Consider the following 17,710-nt stretch of genomic DNA (forward strand, 5'->3'; position numbering starts at 1 on the left):
ACTAATATTATAACTTAGAAAAGTAAGAAGCAAGGATAACTACAGAAGGCAAAAGCTGAGTATTGTTAAATTTAGTTTTAACAACTTGCGCTTAATACTAAAAATTGTAACTTCCAGCAATCAATTTACTTTAAAGAAAAGAATATCATTAACTAACAGAGAAGTACAAATCAAGAAAATTTAAAAAACAATTACAGTCAAGAAACACAAGAAATAAGAGGTCATTGAGGTGTAACTTTTACAAGCAGCCAATGCATGATGCTCCCACTTGTCACACATCTACAGTTTTGTTGAAGAGTGATGACTGCGCATCATGTCATGTTTTTCTATGCTTTTTTATATCAAAATTTAATTCATAATGCCCAATTATTGAGTATTTGTTGTGCTTAAGTTGTATATTGCTTTGATCTTTTGATTTGATGAATTTTGTAGAAAATGGTGGAAAAGAAGCAAAAAGAACAAAACAAGATCAAGAGAAGAAAGGAAGAAGTTTTGGGTGTGCCACTTGGTGCCTGGGCATGGTACGCCAAGCTTGAGTTTCAGAGGAGTGATTTTGATCCAGCACTATGGGCGTGACACGCCAGGCCAATGAAACAGAGAAGGGTTGCTTAACACAACACAATGGACGTGCCACTTGGAGCTCTAGGCGTGGCACTTGGTGTTTTAGGCGTGGCACGCCAGACTTAAGTTCCAGAGGAGTGATTTTAAGCCCAACTATGGGCGTGGCACGCCAAGCATTGGCGTGGCACGCCGGGGCATATGACAGCCTGACCTCCTCTCATTCAAATAAAGATATATCTTGAGCTACACAACTCCAAATGAAGTGATTCTAGTGCCATTAAAATGTAGACATCCAAAACTTTCCAACCATATGTAACATTTTATAATGAACACTAGAATTGAGGAAGATATTGACCCCGAAAACACAAGGAGCACAACACGTTCCTGCAGAGTTACCAGCCTGACCTCTTCATCTTAAAAGGAACATAACTTGAGTTGTAGAGGTCCAAATGATATATAAAGGCCTTTCCAATGATATATAACACTATATAGTGGACATTAAAACTGAAGGTGAAAAAGACCATTCTTTTTAGCGTTGCAAACCTGGGCGTGGCATGCCAGCTCAAGGGCGTGGCACGCCAGTTCTAATGGTCAGAGAAGAAGCTTTTGTGCATCATTGAGAACATGGCACGCCAAGAATGGGCGTGGCACACCAGTTTCACAACACAAGGGTTGTGGCATACCAAGAGTGGGCGTGGCATGCCGGGGTACTTGACATACTGACCTTTTCACCTTCAAATGGGCATAACTTGAGCTACAAAGATCCAAATGAGTTGATTTTAGTGGCGTTAGAAAGCTGACTCCCAGGGCTTTCTAAAAATATATAATACTTTATATTGGACATTCAATTTAAGACCCAAACGACTCCATACTTTCAACATTGCAAAGTGGGTCACAATCCAAAGAGCAAATTCTATTGGGCGTGGCACTTGAACCCACATGCCAACTTCTTCCTGCAACCCCCAACCTTCAACCAAACCCACTCCAACTCTCATGCAAGCCAAAATTGTCAACCAATTAAGGCCACAAGAAGCATCTAGAATAGTTTATTTTCATTTCATTGTAATTTGCTTTCAATTTCATTTAAGTTTGTAATTTAGGAAAGCCTATATAAAGGCCTTAGTTTCATAGAATTAGAAAAGGAATAATTTTTGCTGGGGAGGGGTCTTTAGACTCCCTCTTCTCACCCACACTTTTCTCCTCTTCCATTTTCTTACTTGTAAATATTTAGTTATGAATCACTAACTCTTTCCATTGGAAAAGACAGCTCTATTGTTTTTCAATGGATTAGATTGTTTTTATTCTTCTTATTCTCTTTATCTCTCTTTGATTTACATGAAGGATTTTCGTTCTTCATGTTAGCACTCAATTATCTTGGAAAAGAGATTGAATGTATTTGGGTTTTATGTGAACTTTGGAAGAGGAATCATAAAACCATGCTTGAAATTCCTTCTCACACTTGAGTAGATTTGGGTTTTGGGTTGTATATTGTGACATTTTATCTACCCACTACTTGGGTCTATGAGGATGTGTAGTATAATCAGAGAACAAGCTTCATCTCCTCTCATGAGCAACTAGACCAAGGAATTGGTTATTGATCAAGATTGGGGAGATTGAGTTACCAAGGAATTGGGACTCAATCACTCATGATTGCTAAGAGGTCAATGAGTTGCATGATTGAAGATGAGATGAAATCAATTAATCCAGAGAATGCAATATCTCTTGATCCCAATGTTTATTTTATCTTTCTTTCTTTTATTTACTTTATGGTTATTTACATTTTCTGCACTTTACATTTCCAACACTTTACTTTCTTGTACTATACATTTATGCTATTTACTTTCTTGCATTTTATTGCTTTCCTTTACTTTCATTTTATTTACATTTCCTTGTTGCTTATCATTCAATTATGCTTGTCTAACTAGGCTAATCAATCAACTATTGTTTGCTTAATCCGTTAATCTCTGTGGGATTCGACCTCACTCTATTGTGGGTTATTACTTGACGATAATTTGGTACGCTTGCCAAAGAACGGATTCATTTTTGTATGGGGAGTGAATTCCGGTCATCAGAGAGACACAATTTTTTGAAGGAAATGGTGGTACACAGTTGCACATAATATACACATATTTTGTGTCTCTTCAGGAAGTTCAAACACGAATTTTTTATGTTGGACACAAATTTTTAATCTATTTTTACCTTTAATATTTTGTCAATTCCCTAAATCTACCCTCCTTCCCGTAACCGTTCCCTTTTTCTCCTTCACTCTCACCAAGAGGCTGTCTTTTGCTTCTCTCCCATGACAACAACTCTCTCTCTTCTTCCCTCTATCCATCCCTCCCCTATTTTTTTATAATAATCTATATTTGGGTTATGTCACTTCTATATTTGAGTTGTTGAAAATATCGATAGTGACTATCAATCTTAAAAGAAAAGTAACAAATTGAAGTGGGGATAGTGCATGTGGTGTTACTGTGATATGGTATTCATGATGGAAAAAGAAGAATGATATTCATATTTTAATTTATTTGTGATTTGTGTGTCTATTTAAATATAATGTCTATGTCTTATTTTCTTCCACCCATTAACCAAACACAGTCATATAGAACCCAAGTTTTTGGGTTGCCAAGAGATGCCAAAACCTTAGAACCTTGTAACAAAAAAATAACTATATACTAATATTTAGTACTGGTAAAATTCATCTGATAATCATGGGATTTTAAAGGACAAGAAGAACACGTATATGCTATGAATTATAAAACAGTAATTTCTATTGAGACAATTTAAATGGAACTCAAGATACAAGACAATTGGTGGAGCTTTTCTTGTTCAGTGAAGCCAAAACACAAATAGAATATGGGCATGGAATATGTTATCATGACATGAAATCAAATTGGTGGAGCTTTTCTTGTTCAGTGAAGCCAAAACACAAATAGAATATGGGCATGGAATATGTTATCATGACATGAAATCAAACTGGTGGTTGATATTGTTATGGGAAGTTGTCTTTTAGAAGAATTATTAACTAGCACATAAGCAAAATATAATAGGGACAATATTGTTTCTGATAAGATTATATATTTGCAAGTGATTAGTGGCAACAAGACACTCAGATTTTTGAGAATGTGAGTTTTTTATGAAACGGGAAGAAGATAGTGTGGAAAAGCGGCCAAATGCAATGAAAATGGGAACGCTTTAACATAAAGCAAGTACATTTTACTCTGTTAGATTTCTACTTATTTAACTTTAGTCCCTAACCATATAGTTCAAAGGGGAAACATGCATTTTTCTAAAGTCTAGTTAATTTGAGATGTGCTCTAGTTAACTCCATAGAGTGGCAGGTGAATTCCATTAATTTGTATTGTTCGAATTGCATGTTTTTTAAATTCTAACTGAAAGTGAAAAAGTTAAAAAATTCAACCGGAGATCAAGAAGCATATTTTTAAATGTTCCAGTTATGTTAAGTAAAAAGAAATCAACAAAACTTCAGCTCCAGATATCCAATAATTTTTCTTTCACATCATGCCTGTTCTACCAAAGAATATTAATGAATTTCTATATAAGAATTCCATACCAATGGCTAATCTATTTCAGCAAAAATGGTGTGTAGTTAATTTACAATGCAAACATGAAAAACATAATTATGGCATCATGCCTTATGCAACAGAGCACTATCTTATGTGAATTCGCAATGCAATGAGAAATAAGGAAAATACCAGCGATTGTGGACTGCCGATGAGAAATCGAAGCAAAAGGAGTTGATGACTCCAAGTTCCGATCAGGCCTCCGGAGCCAAGAGCTTGATTACAGTTTCATTGCTGCTTTAGGATGACGCAGTTACGCAAAGAAGCTTCTACTCACCGCATCTCAACATAATCTAGCCCACCTCTACCTGTTCCGCTCAGAGAAGCCCCCTATGTCCACTGCCATCGAGTACACTCCTATGGTTATCCATCGAACTGGTCGTGGTGGTGCAAAATTCTCTCATCGTTACTCACACTCTCATGGGTAGGTTGAAGATCCAGTGCTAGTAGCTCAATTGCAGTTGTTCCAAGTCTTCTTTCCTAACACTATCAAAGGATTTCTTAACCCTACCCAGCCCCAACACCCACCCAGCCCAAAACCAAATCTATTACTGATGTTGTCCTTCAAAAAAGTCTTGCCAGCCCATAAATACAAACGGAATTTCTTCCCTAAAAATTTTCAAGCCGAGCTGCAATGGAAGGTGTAAGCGCCGCTGTCCGTAAGCCTCAGCTTGCATCTAGAAGAATATCCCACATGGGACACGCGTCGCTAGATCCCTAATAGTAAAAGAATCTTTGTAAAACAATATCTGTACCATAGTGTGCACCTTATATTTATTAACAAAGGAAGCCTACTACTACTATACTACAGTACAATTCATGTAGGGATGATATACACAAGCATTCCTTTTTCTTTTCTTTTCTCTTTTTCCTACAGAAATACATACTTAAATACAATACCATCTCAAATCCTAGTGATAGGAAACTGGAGATTTCAGCTCCAAAACACAGTTTCGATTGATTGCACCATGCACTATGAATATAACTGAATATAACTGAATTTGGTTGAATTAAATGTTAGCTTATTGATCCAGTTTGGTCAGCTAGTGTTCCAACTTGTTCTCCACACAAAGCCTTTGATATGTTCCCAAGCTCCAATATATTGAAAACCAAAACTGTGCAAGTAAATGGGGGGAAATATTATTAAATATATTTAATGAAATGAAAGGTCCACTTTATGTTTGTTCAGTAACTATTCCTCCCTCCATTCCATAAATCTATGTTATATGAAGAGAGTAACAATTAACTGAATTAAGGCATAGACAAGTATATCGCAAAAGCAATATACTAACTCTTCACAATAAAAAAATACAGGCACCAAATAATAAAATAGCTATGTTAATACAGATTTATTCATCACAAAATTGTAATATCCTGGCAAATGGTAACTCAAGGAAGGTGAAAAATGAATTTATGCAAATTGCCAGCAGAAAATGGGACAAAACGTATACAAATATTTGTTTGGTGCAGTTAACCTTGCCCAACTTGGTATGCAGTAAATCTTTCTAATCCTGTTGCAGCTGCCCATGCATTCCCACAGAAGAAATTCTGACCTCCAACAACAATGGCAACCTGAAAGATCACACGGAAAGAAGCAGGCCTCAGCAAAATTGAGAAAAGTAGCAGAATGCTAGATTCTGAAGGACAATAATGATTTGCCCTAGTACCTCAACACCAAGGTGGGAGAATATTGCAACTTCTGTTGAGATTAACATAGCTACCTGGAAATTAGCTTAAAAATAAAATGGTATGAGTTTCTTTTGGCTTGGAGTTTTGTGTTTCAAGATTTGGGAGAATTCTTAGGTGGAGGATGTTCCTTACTTTAAAGATTCAAGGATTAGCGATGAACATGAAATATTAATATTTTTTCAAAAAATAAAACAATTAAGTTTTAGAAAAATATCAGAGAGAAAGATAAATTAGTTTAAGTACAACGAAGAATGTAAAAAATAGAGAGAAGCATATCAATCTCGACTTGGAACCACATAGAAACCCCGATACCTGAAATCTGAAAGTATACTGCAAAATGTCAAGCATGTCAGCGTTCCTGGTAGAAGAAGTGAAGGCTTCCCTAGGCAACTCTAGCAAGCTAGAAAAATATCTTAAGGCCGACACTGTTGCTTGAACCTAGTAAAAAAATTTCTTTAGGTAATAAACAGACACGATTGCATAAATAATGGCGATTTAGAACAAAGAGAATCAATCACCTCAGTAAAAGAAACAATAGCATTTGTTGAAGATGCAACATCTAAGGGAATGATGTAAGCTATCAAGTCCTCCGTTAACGTAGAATCTGATTCCATGACCCGCTTGAGCTGCAACAGAAAGAAAGTAATTGAAGGAAAGCCCAAATCTAGGAAATATTTCATTCTGATTGAAATAGACAGTTTCGGAGTGCATAAGATGCTTCCAAAAGTCAAACTAATTAAGCACATTTATTTATTTAGTTATATAAAATATTTTATGATGAAATAAGTGAAATGTGATGATGAAGGATCAACTATCAACTTGAAAGGAAACAGTGAAAACTGAAACCAAGGCTAAAGGGTATAAGATACATATTATGATACATATACATGTAAATCTAAAAATACAAAACATATTAAGATACATATACATGTAAATCTAAATATACATATGAGATAGGTAACTTTACCTTTTTTTCTCTGATCAGACAGCATCTTCAAAACTGAGCATAAAAGATATACCAATTATACAATGGAATTTAGCAAGTTGAAGACAACAACATGAAGCAGTGAAAATGAGAATAACAAGATCATAATGAAACTAGAGAGTGGGTTTTATTTGTTGATCACTATGGAAAAACATTAGTTTGAGGCATTGAACGGGCGATCTTTTCCTTTGCCCAGTGATGTCATAGTCCCTTTAGATCGCACTCACTCCAGATTAGTCACTGGTCCCCTTCCTCTAATGAAATGTCCAAAAGAAGCTCTTGATGACGGTAAAAAAGATGCATGTTTTGCCCCCAGTTAGACAGAATCAACTTGCTTTACTTGTAATCAAGCATTTCTTATACATAGTGCACAAATTCAGAATTGCAGAAGTGCACAAATTCAAAAGAAAATGAGCCAAATTGAAAACAAGGTAATTTCATGATAGCAATAATTTCCTAATTTAAATAGTTGAATTATATAATAGTGAATAGTAGAATGTGAATTATATAATATTGGAATTACATGAATAGTTGTATTTCATGATAGCAGTAATTTTCTCAGGCTTGAACTGCACTACACAAAACCAACCAAGAACAAAACAACTAAAACTATTGCAGATCTGCAAGGATCACTTGACTTGTTCTATGAACCAAACACTTGAAATAGAATAACTAATTATTCTCAAATCTCATATAATATTCTCAATTATCATACTATTATTATATTCTTGGTGCTAGCAAAGAATATAATAATATTCCATTTGAATTAATATAACTATTTATTTTATCAAATCAAAATAATAATTAATTAAATCTACAACAAAGATTAGAACACTCGTTAGTGTGTGACCCCATAGGTTCAATACTAAGCGGGTAGTAAATTAGTCATACTAAATTTACTAATCAAGGTTGGCGTCTAGCAACACTCCTCAATGACCCGATAGTATGAAGTAATATATTTTTACTAAGAACCTCAGAAGAACAAAGTATAATTCCTTCCATCTTTTTAGCTCTTGGTTAACCCTTAGAGTATGGTTTAATTGTCAAACTCTAACTTGATACCATTATTATAATGAACTGTGAATGACCTAAGAAACTTATTTCTTCATTCATTCAATCCCCTTGACCAAGGTTTTATTCATCTTAGTCATTATAATCATAGAGCTCAAACTTTTTACCGAGAGTTGACGGATTCCTTATTGACTAATCATTAATTCTATAAGTATTTAAATCATACCCAATATCCATTCAACTAGCACCCTAGGGTATTAGGTGTCCGAAATTAAAGTATAATAACTACATTGTTAATTACTATGACAGTCGCAGGTCAAAGAAAACTCTATTACTATGTTCATTTTGAGAATATCCTATTGACAAATATGTGGTAATTATAACCATTAGAAATTCTCAAAGTGAGTCAGTTCAATGGTCATATCTCTATATGCACCATATATATATATATATATATATATATATATATATATATATATATATATATATATATATATATATATATATATATATATAATTTAATAAATGAGATCTATTAATCTTCATCCAATGAAGGCTATTATATATATATATATATATATATATATATATATATATATATATATATATATATATATATATATTGATCTTTTCGGATTATTAATGTCATTTTTAATAATCCTATGACCAAGAACAATTTAGATTAAATTATAAAAGATTTATCTCTCAATATTATGATCACTATCACAATGATAAATCCGTAAATTTAATCAAGGACTTTATTATATTAACATTTTAATATAATAACAATAACAAATTATTTGACACATGATTGATTGGATTGTGGGCATACAACTTATTTCCAACACCAACCACATGTTACTTGCACAAGTGATGTGAATACACAATTTTATATATAACAATGAGATGTGAATGATTGATCTTATGTTCTTACATACTAATAAAAAGGAATGCAATGCATCTCGTATCAGATAATCACACAGTCCAAACTCCAGGTCATTTTTAATTACTTTCTCCCAGCCTTAATTTACAACATAAATTGCACTTAACAAGTAAAACATTAAGAATTTGAAAAATTAATCAATTAGCTCTAATTGATAAAACTAAACAGCTATGATTAAAGCACGAATGTATCGAATTAACACCAAAATCATAGGATATGTCATATGCAAATCAAATCTGATAAATCGGAGGAAAATTAACAGAAAAAAAAGAACGAGATGATTCTGGAAAACAAAGCACTAAGAAAGAAAGAGAGTTTTGGGGAGAGAAATTGAGAAGTATTGAAGATAACCTTAGGGAAATTAGAGCTGAACTCAAACACTGCCGTCTTGGCTGAGGATTGCTGCGGAGAAGAGATGGTTGCCTTCAAGTTGCTCTAGCACCTGAAAAAAACAGACAACAAAGAAAAAATATCCACGATCACTTATCTTCATGTATGATTATAGTTTAAACTAACTTCATGTAAGCTAATTAAAAAGAAAACACACCATCCAATAAGCACAAATACTTATATTTGTATGGACTTACTTTTGACTCTCAATTATAGGTGCACAAGCAAGAACAAATTCACAAAATAACTTTAAAATTTCATATGCCTCCCATATATTTTATTTTCGAATTATATGCTCCACCTATTTAAATCAATGCAATCAAACAAACAGCAAAGAAAATGCAGAGTAAGCTAATATTGAAATAAAATTAACAAGCGTTATGAAACACATATGCCAATTCTCAAAGTACTATCAAGCCATTCTCATATATCATCAATAGTCTGCAAGATGATGGTTTTATTGAATCAATAAACAAACATACCTTATGCAAAAAGTTAAGTTCTATTGTTACAAACACATATTCTACATACACACCTTTTCTTTGGTTTTCTATATTGTAATTTGTAACTATAAATAATTAGCATAATTAACACTTAAGAGAGCCAAAATGGATACTGGATAACTGGATGCTACAATTTATACAAGAAGTATATCATCTTAGATTTTAGGCATTCAAGTTATCTAAATGCATTAAGGACAAAATTTTAAGGTCGTAAGTCTGAATAAGATCCATAGCAATTTGACCTTTATGTTGATTGATTCAACTTACTTATATTTTTTATATAAAAATTTTGCTTAACTATCCCTAACCAATTTACTCTACAGACTGGAAGGACAGGGTAAATTAAGCTAGCACTTCATCCTAACTCACAAAACCCTCAAGTTAAACAGGCAGATTGGCAAAATGCAACTACTTTGAATGAGTGAAAACATTATTAAGAGAGTAAAAGCTTTATATTCTTCTTGCTTTCTATGTTCACTGGGTCTCTACCTTTATCTTGAATTATATGTACACTAAATTCGGTGTCCATGTTGTAAACACCAAAAAGATATACCAAGTAGTTTGACTCACTTTAAATTGAAGAATCCTCACTTATAATTCATTTCCAAACAACAAAATGGTCAAGAAAACTTAGTTGTCCCCTGAAAACATGAATTAAATATACTGCATTCAAATTTTGTAGAAGAAATTTTGTGATAATTCAATTTTGTTTTGTCACTTCCGTGGTTAAAGCCTATTTGCAAATTTTTTAAACTCTAAAATCACCACGACTCAAATTCAGAATAAACCTGAAAAAATGATAATACAATAGAAAGATCACTAGCACAGCCTTCGAAAGTCAAGATTACCTAATCTTCGTCTCATGCAAATTCCATTAAAATACAAGTAAAACAATTAGAAAAACTCTTAAAATAATTTCTAGTGTTACCTGTTTCCATTGGAATAAGGCGGATGAAGAACCTTGATCACTGAAATTGGTCTTTCAAGAACAGAACTGGTGGACGAAATTGTGATTCGTACTCTTTGTACTTGTATGAAATTTAATTCGAGATAATAGCTCTTTACTATGTGTGGTCACAACTCCGTTCAACTAACCAGCAAGTGTACTGGGTCGTCCAAGTAATAAACCTTACGTGAGTAAGGGTCGATCCCACAGAGATTGTTGGTATGAAGCAAGCTATGGTCATCTTGTAAATCACAGTCAGGTGGATAGTAATTGATTATGGATTTTCGAAAATTAATAAATAATAAACATAAAATAAAGATAAAGTTACTCATGTAATCCAATGATGGGGATTTCAGATAGGCGTATGGAGATGCTGTGCTCCTCCTGAATCTCTGCTTTCCTACTGCTTTTATCCAATTTTATCACTCCCTTCTATGGCAAGCTGTATGTAGGGCATCACTGTTGTCAATGGCTAGATCCCATCCTTTCAGTGAAAAAGGTCCAAATGCTCTGTCACAGCACGGCTAATCATCTGTCAGTTCTCAATCAGGTTGGAGTAGAATCCCTTGATTCTTTTGCGTTTGTCAATAACGCCCAGCCTTCAGGAGTTTGAAGCTCGTCACAGTCATTCAATTCCGGAATCCTACTCGGAATACCACAGACAAGGTTAGACCTTTCGGATTCCCATGAATGCCGCCATCAATTCTAGCTTATACCATGAAGATTCTGATTAAGGAATCCAAGAGATATGCTCCCGGTCTAGGGTAGAACGGAAGTGGTTGTCAATCACGCGCATTCATAGGTGAGAATGATGATGAGTGTCACGGATCATCACATTCATCAAATTGAAGTGCAACGAATATCTTAGAATAGGAATAATTCAAATTGGATAGAAAATAATAGTAATTGCATTGAAACTTGAGGTACAGCAGAGCTCCATACCCTTAATCTATGGTGTGTAGAAACTCCACCGTTGAAAATACATAAGTGAAAGGTTCAGGCATGGCCGAATGGCCAGCCCCCCAAAACGTGATCAATAGTTTCCTCAGATGAAAAATAAAATAAAACTGAGACCAAAGATGTCTAATACAATAGTAAATTATCCTATTTATACTAGACTAGCTACTAGGGTTTACATGAGTAAGTAATTGATGCATAAATCCACTTCCGGGGCCCACTTGGTGTGTGTTTGGGCTGAGCTTGATCTATCCACGAGCTAAGGCTTCTTTTGGAGTTGAACGCCAAGTTGTAACGTGTTTTGGGCGTTCAACTCCGGGTCGTGACGTGTTTCTCGCGTTTTACTCCAGACAGCAACATGGAACTGGCGTTGAGCGCCAGTTTACGTCGCCAATTCCTGAATAAAGTATGGACTATTATATATTGATGGAAAGCTCTGGATGTCTACTTTCCAACGCCGTTGAGAGCGCGCCATTTGGAGTTCTGTAGCTCCAGAAATTCCTTTTCGAGTGCAGGGAGGTCAGATTCCAACAGCATCAGCAGTCCTTTGTCAGCCTCCTATCAGAGTTTTGCTCAAGTCCCTCAATTTCAGCCAGAAATTATCTAAAATCACAGAAAAACACACAAACTCATAGTAAAGTCCAGAAATGTGAATTTAACATAAAAACTAATGAAAACATCCCTAAAAGTAGCTTGAACTTACTAAAAACTACCTAAAAACAATGCCAAAAAGCGTATAAATTATCCGCTCATCACAACACCAAACTTAAATTGTTGCTTGTCCCCAAGCAACTAAAAATCAAATAGGATAAAAAGAAGAGAATATACTATAAATTCAAAATATCAATGAATATTAATTCTAATTAGATGAGCGGGACTTGTAGCTTTTTGCTTCTGAACAGTTTTGGCATCTCCTTTTTCCTTTGAAGTTCCGAATGATTGGCTTCTCTTGGAACTTAGAATTTCGGATGGTGTTATTGATTCTCCTAGTTAAGTATGTTGATTCTTGAACACAGCTGCTTTTATGAGTCTTGGCCGTGGCCCTAAGCACTTTGTTTTCCAGTATTACCACCGGATACATAAATGCCACAGACACATGACTGGGTGAACCTTTTCAGATTGTGACTCAGCTTTGCTAGAGTCCCCAGTTAGAGGTGTCCAGAGCTCTTAAGCACACTCTTTTTGCTTTGGATCACGACTTTAACCACTCAGTCTCAAGCTTTTCACTTGGACCTTCATGACACAAGCACATGGTTAGGGACAGCTTAATTCAGCCGCTTAGGCCTGGATTTTATTTCCTTGGGCCCTCCTATCCATTGATGCTCAAAGCCTTGGATCCTTTTTACCATTGCCTTTTGGGTTTAAGGGCTATTGGCTTTTTCTGATTGCTATTTCTTTTTCTTTCTATTTTTTTCGCCATTTTTTTCGCAAGATTTTGTTTTTCACTGCTTTTTCTTGCTTCAACAATCAATTTCATGAATTTTCAGATTATCAATAACATTTCTCTTTGTTCATCATTCTTTCAAGAGCCAACAGTTTTAACCTTCATAAACAACAAGATCAAAAATATGCACTGTTCAAGCATTCATTCAGAAAGCAAAAAGTATTGTCACCACATCAATATAATTAAACTAAATTCAAGGATAAATTCGGAATTCGTGTACTTCTTTGTTCTTTTGAATTAAAAACATTTTTCATTTAAGAGAGGTGAAGGATTAATGGAATTATTCATAACTTTAAGACATAGTTACTAATGATCATGAAGTAGAGACACAAAACATAGATAAACATATAATATAAAAACCGAACAGCAGAAAAGTAAGAACAAGGAATGAATCCACCTTAGTGGCGTCTTCTTCTTGAAGGACTAACAATGTCCTTAAGCTCTTCTATGTCCCTTCCTTGCCTTTGTTGCTCCTCCCTCATTGCTCTTTGATCTTCTCTTATTTCATGGAGAATGATGGAGTGCTCATGATGTTCCACCCTTAATTGTTCCACATTGTAGCTCAAATCTTCTAGGGAAGTGTTGAGTTGTTCCCAATAGTTGTTGGGAGGAAAGTGCATCCCTTGAGGCATCTCAGGGATTTCTTGATGATGAGCTTCCTCATGCATCTCTTGAGATCCGTGGAGGGTCTCTCTTGCTTGCTCCATCCTCTTCTTGGTGATGGGCTTATCCTCTTCAATGAGGATGTCTCCTTCTATGATAACTCCAGCTGAGTAACATAGGTGGCAAATAAGATGAGGAAAAGCTAGCCTTGCCATGGTGCAGGACTTTTCGGCTATTTTGTAGAATTCATGGGAGATGACTTCATGAACTTCTACTTCCTCTCCAATCATGATGCTATGAATCATGATAGCCCGATCCACAGTAACTTCAGATCGGTTGCTAGTGGGGATGATGGAGCGTTGAATGAACTCTAACCACCCTCTAGCCACAGGCTTGAGGTCCAGTCTTCTCAGTTGAACCGGCTTGCCTTTGGAGTCTCTTTTCCATTGAGCTCCTTCCACACATATGTCCATAAGGACTTGGTCCAACCTTTGATTAAAGTTGACCCTTCTAGTGTAGGGGCGTTCATCTCCTTGCATCATGGGCAAGTGGAATGCCAACCTCACATTTTCCGGACTAAAATCTAAGTATTTCCCCCGAACCATTGTGAGATAATTCTTTGGACTCAGATTCACAGTTTGATCATGGTTCCTAGTGATCCATGCATTGGCATAGAACTCTTGAACCATTAAGATTCCGACTTGTTGCATGGGGTTGGTTAGGACTTCCCAACCTCTTCTTCGGATTTCATGTCGGATCTCCGGATACTCATTTTTCTTGAGTTTGAAAGGGACCTCAAGGATCACCTTCTTCTTTGCCACAACATCATAGAAGTGCTCTTTATGGCGTTTGGAGATGAATCTTTCCATCTCCCATGACTCGGAGGTGGAAGCTAAAAGCTTCCCTTTTCCTTTTCTAGAGGATTCTCCGGCCTTAGGTGCCATTGATGGTAATGGAAAAACAAAAAGATTATGCTTTGACAACACCAAACTTAAAATATTGCTCGCCCTCGAGCAAGAGAAGAAAGAAGAGAAGAAGAAGAAGAAGAAAATATGGAGGAGAGTGAGGGAAGGTGTTTCGGTCAAGGTGTAGAAGAGGGGGTTTGTGTTGTGTGAAAATGAAGTAAAATGGAAGGGTATATATAGGAAGGGGAGTGGGTGTAGTTTCGGTCATTTAGGGTGGGTTTGGGTGGGAAAGATTTTTGAATTTTGAAGGTGGGTGGGGTTTTTGGGGAAGAGTGGATGGATGTGAGTGGTGAAGGGGGTAATTAGGAAGAGAGGTTTGAGGTGATTGGTGAAGGGTTTTTGGGGAAGTGTGTTTATTGGAAAGAGAGAATGAATGTTGAGAAGAGGGGAGAATATGTTAGGTGGGGATTCTGTGGGGTCCACAGATCCTGAGATGATCCTGTGGGGTCCACAGATCCTGAGGTGTCAAGGATTTACATCCCTGCACCAATTAGGCATGTAAAATGCCTTTGCACACCATTCTGGCGTTTAAACACCGAAGTTATGCACACTCTGGGCGTTCAACGCCCATGTGTAGCAAGTTTCTGGCGTTGAACGCCAGTTCCATGCTTGTTACTGGCGCTCAGCGCCAGCTTTCCTCAAGGCATATTCCTGGCGTTCAAATGCCAGGATGTTGGTAGTTTCTGGCGTTCAGCGCCAGAAACATGCTCTATTCTGGCGTTGAACGCCAGCCAGATGCACCTTACCGGCATTTAAACGCCAGTAAGTCCTTCCTCCAAGGTGTGATTTTTCTTCTGCTATTTTTGATTCTATTTTTAATTTTAGTATTTTTTCGTGACTCCACATGATCATGAACCTAATAAAACACAAAATAACAATAAAATAAAATTAAAATTAGATATATAAAAATTGGGTTGCCTCCCAACAAGCGCTTTTTTAGTGTCATTAGCTTGACAGTGGGTTCTCATGGAGCCTCACAAATATTCAGAGCATGATGAGGGCCTCCCAACACCAAACTTAGAGTTTGAATGAGGGGGCTTCTTAACACCAAACTTAGAGTTTGGTTGTGGCCTCCCAACACCAAACTTAGAGTTTGACTGTGGGGGCTCTTTTTGACTCTGTACTGAGAGAAGCTTTTCATGCTTCCTCTCCATGGTTGCAGAGGAAGGTCCTTGAGCTTTAAACACAAGGTAGTCCCCATTCAATTGAAGGACTAATTCTCCTCTGCTAACATCAATCACAGCTTCTACTGTGGCTAGGAAGGGTCTTCCAAGGATGATGCATTCATCTTCTTCCTTCCTAGTGTCTAAGATTATGAAATCAGCAGGGATGTAAAGGCCTTCAACCTTTACTAACACGTCCTCTACTAATCCATAAGCTTGTCTTACTGACTTGTCTACCAATTGAAGTGAGAATAAGGCAGGCTGTACCTCAATGATCCCCAGTTTCTCTATTACAGAGAGTGGCATAAGATTTATGCCTAACCCCAGGTCACACAGAGCCTTGTTAAAGGTCATGGTGCCTATGGTACAGGGTATTAAGAATTTACCAGGATCTTGTCTCTTTTGAGGTAGAGTTTTCTGAATCCATGTATCTAGTTCTCTAATGAGCAAGGGGGATTCACCTTCCCAAGTCTCATTACCAAACAACTTGGCATTCAGCTTCATGATAGCTCCTAGATACTGAGCAACTTGCTCTCCAGTTACATCTTCATCCTCTTCTGAGGAGGAATAGTTTTCAGAGCTCATGAATGGCAGAAGGAGATTTAGTGGAATCTCTATGGTCTCTATATGGGCCTCAGATTCCTTTAGGTCCTCAATAGGGAACTCCTTCTTGCTTGAGAGACGTCCCAGGAGGTCTTCCTCACTAGGATTTTCGTCCTTCTCCTCCCTTGTGCATTCGGCCATATTGATTACTTCAATGGCCTTGCAATCTCCTTTTGGATTCTCTTCTGTATTGCTTGGGAGAATACTGGGAGGAGTTTCAATGACATTTTTACTCAGCTGGCCCACTTGTGCCTCTAGATTTCTAATGGAGGACCTTTTTTCACTCATGAAACTTAAAGTGGCTTTTGACAGATCAGAGACTAAGTTTGCTAAATTAGAGGGGCTCTGTTCAGAATTTTCTGTCTGTTGCTGAGAAGATGATGGAAAAGGCTTGTTATTACTGAGCCTATTTCTTCCACCATTGTTAAAGCCTTGTTGAGGCTTTTGTTGATCCTTCCATGAGAAATTTGGATGATTTCTCCATGATGAGTTATAGTTGTTTCCATAAGGTTCACCCATGTAATTAAAATCTGTCATTGCAGGGTTCTCAGGATCATAAGCTTCTTCAGAAGCTGCCTCTTTAGTACTGTTGGATGCATTTTGCCATCCATTCAGACTTTGAGAGATCATGTTGACTTGCTGAGTCAACACTTTGTTCTGAGCCAATATGGCATTCAGAGTATCAATTTCAAGAACTCCCTTCCTCTGAGGCGTCCCACTATTCACGGAAGTCTTTTCAGAAGTGTACATGAATTGGTTATTTGCAACCATGTCAATAAGTTCTTGAGCTTCTGCAGGTGTTTTCTTTAGGTGAATGGATCCACCTGTAGAATGGTCCAATGACATCTTGAAAACTCAGATAGACCATAATAGAATATATCTAATATGGTCCATTCTAAAAACATGTCAGAAGGACACTTTTTGGTCATCTGCTTGTATCTTTCCCAAGCTTCATAGAGGGATTCACCATCTTTTTGCTTGAAGGTCTGAACATCCACTCTAAGCTTGCTCAGCTTTTGAGGAGGAAAGAATTTATCCAAGAAGGCCGTGACCAGCTTATCCCAGGAGTCCAGGCTATCTTTAGGTTGTGAGTCCAACCATGTTCTAGCTTTGTCTCTTACAGCAAAAGGGAAAAGCATGAGCCTGTAGACTTCAAGATCTATTCCATTCGTCTTAACAGTCTCACAAATCTGCAAGAACTCAGTTAAAAACTGATAAGGATCTTCAGATGAAAGTCCATGAAACTTGCAGTTCTGTTGCATTAAAGCAACTAATTGAGGTTTCAGCTCAAAATTGTTTGCTCCAATGGCAGGAATGGAGATGCTTCTTCCATCAAATTTGGACGTTGGTTTTGTGAAGTCAC

General features: G+C 36.5%; 1 non-coding gene across 1 annotated transcript; it reads left to right on the forward strand.

Moving 5' to 3' along the window:
- The first annotated feature begins 17,250 nt into the window (after window positions 1-17,250).
- LOC112793366 (small nucleolar RNA R71) lies at window positions 17,251-17,354 on the forward strand. Its single transcript, XR_003198062.1, has one exon. It is a non-coding gene; the product is annotated as a small nucleolar RNA R71 (small nucleolar RNA).
- The last annotated feature ends 356 nt before the right edge of the window (window positions 17,355-17,710 follow it).

Source organism: Arachis hypogaea, chromosome 3 (genome assembly GCF_003086295.3).
Source record: "Arachis hypogaea cultivar Tifrunner chromosome 3, arahy.Tifrunner.gnm2.J5K5, whole genome shotgun sequence".
Taxonomy (NCBI): Eukaryota; Viridiplantae; Streptophyta; class Magnoliopsida; order Fabales; family Fabaceae; genus Arachis; species Arachis hypogaea.